The sequence below is a fragment of the Rhinichthys klamathensis genome, unplaced genomic scaffold (assembly GCF_029890125.1).
Source record: "Rhinichthys klamathensis goyatoka isolate OS25496 unplaced genomic scaffold, OSU_Roscu_1.1 h1tg000738l_1, whole genome shotgun sequence".
In the NCBI taxonomy this organism is placed as follows: Eukaryota; Metazoa; Chordata; class Actinopteri; order Cypriniformes; family Leuciscidae; genus Rhinichthys; species Rhinichthys klamathensis.
The window spans coordinates 346,730-355,269 of record NW_026607150.1 but is presented as its reverse complement, the minus strand read 5'-3'; the positions used below and the strand labels follow the sequence as shown (position 1 = coordinate 355,269).

Here is an 8,540-nt window from a genome sequence, read left to right as displayed (position 1 = left end):
AAGGCGTTTTTGAGGAGTTTGTTGCATTTACACGGTTTGACCAGCAGGGGCCGCCATCTTGTGGCATTCCGAACACTTCAAAACAGTGAATTATTTTGCAAAGCAATTGATTCAAAGTTTCGAAAAGCGTTGTTTCTCCCATCACTAGCTTAATGTTTGATGATCACGGTATCGCTGGTCTCTGCTTCTTCTTCTCCTGTGTTTTGAGCTGGAGATTCTGCACTCTTTCAGTAGATGTGTGATAGCGCCCCCTGCTGTATAACTGTATAAACCTGGATTTCCGGCGGGGGAAGAGTTCATTACTTTTATAATAAGCAATTCAATGAGTCCTTTGTTTTGTGGACATTCCAGACTTTTCTCAATGATGTCATCAAAATAAACAACATTCCACAAGATCATTCCTGAGATTTATGGATGTTCATGTTATTGCCATCAGAAACATATCCTAGATTCAGTCGAGATTTATTAATACACACCTTTTCAAGAGTAAACGCTCAAGAAACATGATTCAGCAGACGAACATGGATAAGATGATATAATATAGACAGCTAGAATGATCATTTATGTTGGTTTGACAGCTGTTATTGCACTTATTTAAAGGGGTCATATAATGCCATTTTTGTAGAAGCTAATATGATTCTTTAGGGTCTAAATTAAAAGTTTGTAATATACTTTAATTACAAATTCTCATTAGTATTGTAAGAAAACACTTATTTTACCTGGTCAAAAACAGCTCTGTTTTCAGCACGCCGTTTCAGTGCATATGACTTTAAAAGATGAGTTTTGCTCACCCCGCCTCTCTGTTCTATGCTACACCGTTTGTAACACAATAACACAATAACCATAACGCGTTGTTCAGTATAAACGTGGAATTATGAATTATATTGAGAACATCATACATAGAAAACATGCCGTAATGTACCCTAAGTGTAAACCTTAGACGCATTCATTGTGAAGCGTGCAGCTAGCGATTTACAAGGATTAATATAAATATTAATATAAAGTTTAATAAAACGTTACACTCACTTCAGTTGTTCTAGAGGTTCAGCAGGAACACTAATATCTGGTACCGATCCTTTTTTCATGAGCAGCTTCTTAGCAAATCCAGCTTTATACTGACCCTCGTTTATAAAGCAGTCTGCTGTGAAATGATTCGCGCAAACATGAAAGCATTGACGTTGCTCGTGGGGAATATTCCCTTCGAAAACAAACTCAGCCACTGCGTCTTCAGCGGTTCGGATTCAGGAACATTAAAATGACTGTGTTCGTTATTACACCCAAGAACAGAACACCACAATCGCTTAGACGCCATTCTGCTCATAGACAGTGCTCCAGCATATCAACAATGACCGCGCCGGTCCGCGCAGACTATGATTGACAGCTCTCACGAGCGAGGGCGGGTCTGTGTTGAAACGCTCCTGTCAATCAACAATCGTGGGAGGGGCTTCTGACCGTGTGACGTCACACGGTCGAACGGCTTGATTTGAGGCAGGGGAAAACATATAAGAAGATTAAAACAAAAACACTGGATGGATTTTTATCATTATATGATGGTTGTGTACAGGCACTGCCAACACACATTTCAGTACAATCAACTTGTAAAAGTGCATGTACCATTATATGACCCCTTTAAGGCTTCACATCTACTGAACACGACTCAAACTGCGTCCGACAGGTTGATGGAGGCATAAAAAAAACATTTGTTGTTTTTCTTCCGACTCCTGCTTTTTACTGTCCAGTGTTAATGCAGCGTATGCTTTATTAAACAACGTACTGTGATGCATCATTGCTGTAAAGTGTTACCATGGAAACAGCTTTACTTCATGCTGGTTTTAAAGTCTGGAAATAATGTTTAGTTAGTAGATGGAGGAAGTCTGAGACCAAGATAAAAATGTTAAAATACACTCTGGTTCAAATGCATAATCACAAGACTTGCAGGGATAGTTCACCCTAAAATGAAAATGTCGTCATTAATTAAATACTCACGCTCATGTCACTCCAAACCTGTCAGCCTTTCGTTCATCTTCAGAACCGGATGAAGATCATTTTAATGAAATCTGAGCGATTTCTAACCATCCATTGACAGCTACGCAACTACCACTTTTGACTTTTCCTCGAGTGAGTTCTCGTAGTGTAACAGCGCAGCGCTTCTGTGTTGTCCGTCACACACACACACACACAAACACACACGACCAGCGTCGGCCAATAGTGAGCCTGCGTGTGACGGACAACCCAGAAGCGCTGCGCTGTTACACTACGTGAACTCACTCGAGGCCCACAGAGAAGGAAATGAATAGTTGAATAAAGTCGTTATTTTTGTTTGTTTTTTGCGCACAGAAAGTATTCTCGTCGCTTGATAAACTTAAGGTTGAGCCACTGTAGTCACTCGGACTATTTTAACGATGTCTTTCATAACTTTTCTGGGCCGGCAAGTTTCAATCCCTTAGAAGCCTATGGAGGAGTGATCCAGCTCTCAGATTTAATAAAAAATATCTTAATTTGTGTTCAGAAGATGAACGAAAGTCTTACGGGGTTGAACAACATGAGGGTGAGTAATTTTCATTTTGGGGTGAACTATCCCTTTAACCCTTGTGCATCAATTAAAAAAAAGTTACACATAGGTACACAGAGGACAAAAATGTCCGTGTTTAAAAACTCATAAAAATGTGAAGCTTAAGTTTGGTATCATTTTAAAGAAGACCCTTGGCAGATTATTGCTGAAGTAAAAAAATGATAATAAGTAAATCCCAAAAAAAGTTATATAGGTATAAGTTTATGAAAATAATTTTATACAAAATATATATTTTATAAATCAAGTTGAACTCTAAAACGGCAAGAAAATAAAAGGCATAAATCTAAATAAACTGTGTTCCAAATTTGAGGATGATATCGCAAAAAATGAGCTTTCGGTAAGAGTTTGTTTGGGCGCAGTAACACATTTTCCCCATTGGGTGCAAGCAAAACTTTTTGTTATTTGCAGTTGAGTTTTTCTCTCTCAATATTACAAACACACACATGCACACATATTTTTTTATAACACACATACTAACCACACTCTGACATCCATACCAACACACCCACACAAATATTATATCGTTGCATAATTTAACCAATTGGCTCTATAATATGCCGAAGCAGAAAACAGGAATAAAGCGATATTTGTTTTATAGGCCAAACCCCAAAATATGGCACCATCTGCTAAAAAAATTGTAAAAATTAAAATTTTGAAGCCTTGTCAACAGAATGAAAGCCTCTTAACAAAGATTGCATCATTTTATAGTTGAATGGCCCTGAGATTAAAAATTGCAGTTTTAATGGGTTTCAATGGGGACATTTTTGTCCAAAAGGCGCTAAGTGGGAGTATTTTGTGTAGCTAGTGCAAAAAAGATTTTTTTTAAAGAAAATGGCAGTGAAATAGTAAAATGACAATAAAAACACACACCTGTGCCAAATTTTATGCAGTTAGCATTAACACAGGCAAAGTGATAAAAATGTCCATAGGGATGCACAAGGGTTAAGAGTGCATCATAGTATGCTAGTTCAACACATTTCTCTCACACGGTCAAAGGACTAAAGGGGTCAAAGACGTCTGGGGGAATGTTTTAATGGCAGATCAAATCCACACAACAACGACACGCGTTAATGTTCACTGCAGTGTCTCCTCCAGCTGATTCCCAGACACAGATCTTTCTTCCGACGTCCTTCTGCGTTCTCCATAACACGTAATCCATGTAGGAGAAAACAGCATTTTTTAACTTAAATTCATATTTGGCAAATACAGAAGCAAACCGAAACACAGTTCATTTTCCACAAAAGAAATACCCCAAAAAAAAGGTGCGTTCGAAATAAAAAAAACGACGCCAAACATGGAATCCGTCCATTTCTCATTTCTGTTTATCTACTAAAATATGCTTTAACGTTAACAGTCTGTACATCTACAGGGGCTCGTCGTCGACGAGACGCCCCGACAATTACATCAGGAAAGAAAAAATGCTATCTGAAACTCACATTGTACAATTCTCAGGACTGACGTGGTGTGTTTGCAGAAAACATCAGAAATAATACAAAGATGAGTGAAGGAACAACCAAATCGCGGTATGGATTTGGGTTTACAGTGTTTTTGCTTTTTTTAACAGTGAGATATCGAGTTAAGGATACTGGTTATGAGACAATACCGAGATAATACCAATCTAAGGACAGACTTAAACCGAACCGGTTTATAATCGAGGCTGAAGTTACTCCAAGGCCCAGTGGACATACAGAAGGCACTTTTAATGAAATTTAAAGTTGTGAAGGCAAGCCTTTCTTTGTCATTTTTGGGGGATCTTGTCATTTGAATTGGACATAAATTTAAATGTCATCATCTTTAAAGTCAATATAAGTTCAAAACTGACTATTTACTTCACGTTCCTGCTGTTTAATGATTGGTCCGGTGCACATTATTATTCGCAATGTTTGTTATCTTAAAAATAAAGGCTCCAAAAGAAGGTTTTCACAGCATTTCCATAGAATTATTATTTTTGGTTCCTCAAAGAAACTTTCAGTAGCGACGTTTCCATTACCCTTCAAATTGCGCAAATTGAAATTGGAAACACGTAAATTTCGCAAAAACTCCTGTTTATCGCTAAAAAGTTTTTACGCTCGCATGAAAAAGCGTAAAATTTGAAAAAGGAATATTTCGCAAAACTGCTATGGAAACAGTTTTTGCGCGTTTACAGTCTCCTGACGTAGATGACGCGGTGTGTTTGGACAGAATACGAGACAGAGTTCTTTATTAAACTCATAAAAGACAAAAGAATTACAGGAATAATGGATTCTGAACCTCAAAGAAACGCCACAATCACGAGCTGGAAGCAGAAATGAGGAGAAACACAGAAACTCCTCATATGTGCCGTTCACAGTATAAGAGTCTTTTCCTTGCCATGAATGCTTGGATAACACACACACACACACACACACACACTCCTTCCATTAATAATAATAATAATATTGTCTATTGCGGTGGCTGATATATATAAACCTACCAACATCCGTCGCCATGATTTTTGGCATGACTTAACGCGAGAGGAAAAAACGACATTAGTCGCATAACATCGGTTAAAGGTACAATATGTAGGAATTTTGTAATAAAATATCCAAAAATCACTTGCACAGTGTGATATGTTTCCTGCAGTTGTGTACTTACAATATCCCAAAAGTCTCCAAAGATTTTTTTATTTAAGAGAAATTCCCATTTTAAATAAGTGGCCGTCCCGGAAAAAATGTCGCCTGTCAATGACGCAATATCCGCGCTATCCTCGGTTTCCGCTCGTACCGCCGTAGCCATGACGTAACCATGGCGACAGACGTGGAAAACTGCGTACGTTTAGCGGCACGCAGTTCTTGTTTCTTTCAAACATAGACCATGGCAAGCAGACTTTGGGACAAACAAGGAGAACTAAAATGAGGATCAACATCAGCGTGGCGTTTTTGAGATGCCGAGAGCTAGCGTCCGCGACTAACATGGACTCGACAGAGCTTCACGAGTCGCGACAGCTTTATTAGACAGGAGAGCAAATGTACATAAAACAAATCAATGTTATATAACGTTAGCTCAACATGATGAAATATTAGAATATGGTCAGTAGTTGATCTAGCTTAACGTTACTGCTAGTTTCGTATAGCAAACGAACTAACACGTAGTATAACATTATAACTTTCAACACATTTAAATGGCGTTTAGTGTGATAGTGTAACGTTAGACCAAGTGAAGCAGCGCTGCGTTACCTCACAAGTTTAATTCATCTAATAAACTGACCTGTGTGAGTAATCCAGCACTTGCGGGTAGTTCGGTAGAATTAAATGTCCTTATTCCTTTATATCCGCGGGACTTGCGTGTGGTATCTGTCTCTTTAGCAATCGCGACCCGCTTCATACCACTGTAATGTTAAAAACATGAATGTTTGCACTCCTCCATAAACATTATTAGATCCAAAAGCTTGACAGCAAGTCCCATCATTCAGCTCATCACTGCATCATCAACCTACGCCTTTGTTATTGTTGGAAACTGCGCCCTCTTGTGGCGAAAAAAAACCTACATATTGTGCCTTTAATGGAAACGCCATCATTTCGCAATAGTTTATCGATATTTAGAAAAGTTTTGCGCAAATCTGTAATGGAAACGCGCTCAGTGAAAAGTCTTTGTGCAAAATATGGAACCATTAATAACAATAAAGAACCTTTATTTATAAGGGTGTTTAATAACTTGAAATTACTTTACTTTGAAGATAATGTCATCTAGATCGCTCAGGCTATTGGCTAATAAAACAAATTGAGGAAACACACAGTCAGGTCCTTTTCACAATCCCTAATGGATAAACTCGATCTCTAGACACTGGATGTCTTTTCACTCTAGAACACGTCACAGTACTCAAGTAAAACGGGTTTCATGTTGACTTTGATGGGAGAAACGGTGATTCTGGCATCAACTTCTCTGCGTTGAATATATAAAACCAACATAACTCACACACGATTCAAGATGCTAATCTACAAATCCAATCAACTCTTGTAGAATTGAGCTGTGTAACTAACTACGTTTCGATTTGTCCGCTCTGACCACTCAGGTTTGGCTGGTAACGCTTAACGAAGATGCATTGTTTAGTTCAGCCATATAGACAAAGACGTCAACCACAAGTCGTGCTTCACAAAAGCATCATCAGTGCTGCTCAATACACAGTTTCCAATGAACGGTCAAATAAATTAGGAAATAACTCAACATCACCAAGCCATACACTTTAGTTTGGGTAGATACCATTTTTAAATTGATGTGAATGAACCCAAGACTGTGAGGGATAAAAATACAGATTTGAGTCCAAAATCAGTTTTCAAATGTCCATCACAACCTTATTTTCATTCACGAGTTCACAAAACTAATTCTGTTAACTTCACATTAACACAAAGCACCTGATGGCCGTTCGAAAACTGAAATTAGCTCAACAATCGCCAGAAAACGTCGACGAGCAAGTTTGACTCGTCCAATACTGGATTGGATAGTTGGTAAATTCAGATCAAGTTTTCAACAAAATAATGACTTTCAGTGTCCAACACGACAGCACAAGACATAGACGGAAAAATTGGACATACTTTAACTCGAAATAAATTAAAAGAGGGATGAAAACTGGCAGGTTTTGACTCATCTGTGGACAATTAGATGTTGCAACTTTCCCAACAGCTGGAGACAAATACTGAGAGGTAGCGGTGAGAAAAACCGAGAGTTGTGGGTACTTTTGTAGGGTGACGGCGGGCAGAGGGGCTTATGGGTAACAACAGTGGGGTAAATTACACAACAGTATTACAGTAGATGTGATGTCAATCATGCTACAACATAAAAATCTTCAAAAAGACACAAAAATAAGAAACCGTATCATGACATGCGACGGACTTGAATTAAAATAGACCTAAACTCAAACACAAAGGGAGAGATTGACTAGAGTACTTACGAAACCAATAATAAAAGTAGTTAACTCAAAGCTGACGTCTCCAGGAACACACTGGTCTTTTCAATCGGAATTTGTCGGAATTTCCACAATTATGAGTTACGAGTTTATTAAAGTTGAAGAATTGTGCAAAGCTCTAAATTCTGAGTTTTATGAAAGTGCAGGTTGACATTATATAAATGCCCTAAACTTCAGCAATACATGGGTAGATAAAGGGCTAGTTCACCCAATAACTTAAAACTTGTCATTAATTACTCACGCTCATGTCGTTCATCTTCAGAACACAAATGAAGATCTCGGTTTAGTCCAAATTTTCTGAAAAGACACGGTCGCTTTATACGCTGAACAGATTGAATTTAGGCTTTTATTCACATATAAACATTGGCTGTGTCCGAAATCTCCACTCAAACCACTACTCCCTAACCCCTATGTAGGGGGTAGGGAGTAGAGCACTATATAGTGAGCTCACCAGCATAATAGAAACACCACTTTCGGACACTACTCGATCGTCTCTCGGCGCCGTTGATTAAACGTGCCATCATCTGTCAGCTGGTGGCGAGCCAGCTCTGGGCTAAATAGATTTTTTTTTATATATATATAAATACATTACATTATATTGAGCTTATTTCTCCAAAATTGTAAACTTAAGTCATTTCTGGCCGTTTCTGTTATAATGCGTTACTCCACACATGATTATAACTTATAAACATAAATAAAATTAATACACATTTCATATATTTTCATTTTCGCGCCACACCGTTTTCTCTTGCCTGTCGACATTAGGAAAAAAAAAACAGCTCTACGTTATCAAATATCTTGCTCATAATACTCTTAATAAAACAGCTTTTAGACTCTGTGGAGATGCCACTCAATATTTATCTTTTTTGTTTGTTTGTTCTCGTGATTCAGAAGATTTTGCGGATTAGCAAAAGAAACTAGGAAACAGAAAACGACGTGCTGTTCTTGCTACGCTAGCGAGACGTCGTCAAATTGTAAGTTAAAGATGAAGATGATGCTGATAGGTCTTTTACGATCAGCGCAATGCATGATGGTATGTGGGGCTTG

At 38.2% G+C, this 8,540-nt stretch overlaps 1 long non-coding RNA gene across 1 annotated transcript; it reads right to left on the bottom strand.

The window, feature by feature from the left end:
• Positions 1–6,560: 6,560 nt before the first annotated feature.
• Positions 6,561–6,777, bottom strand: LOC130077411 (uncharacterized). The gene is made up of 2 exons (XR_008805742.1): positions 6,728–6,777; positions 6,561–6,678 (listed from the first exon to the last, which is right to left on the bottom strand). It is a non-coding gene; the product is annotated as an uncharacterized LOC130077411 (long non-coding RNA).
• Between the last annotated feature and the right edge of the window lie 1,763 nt (positions 6,778–8,540).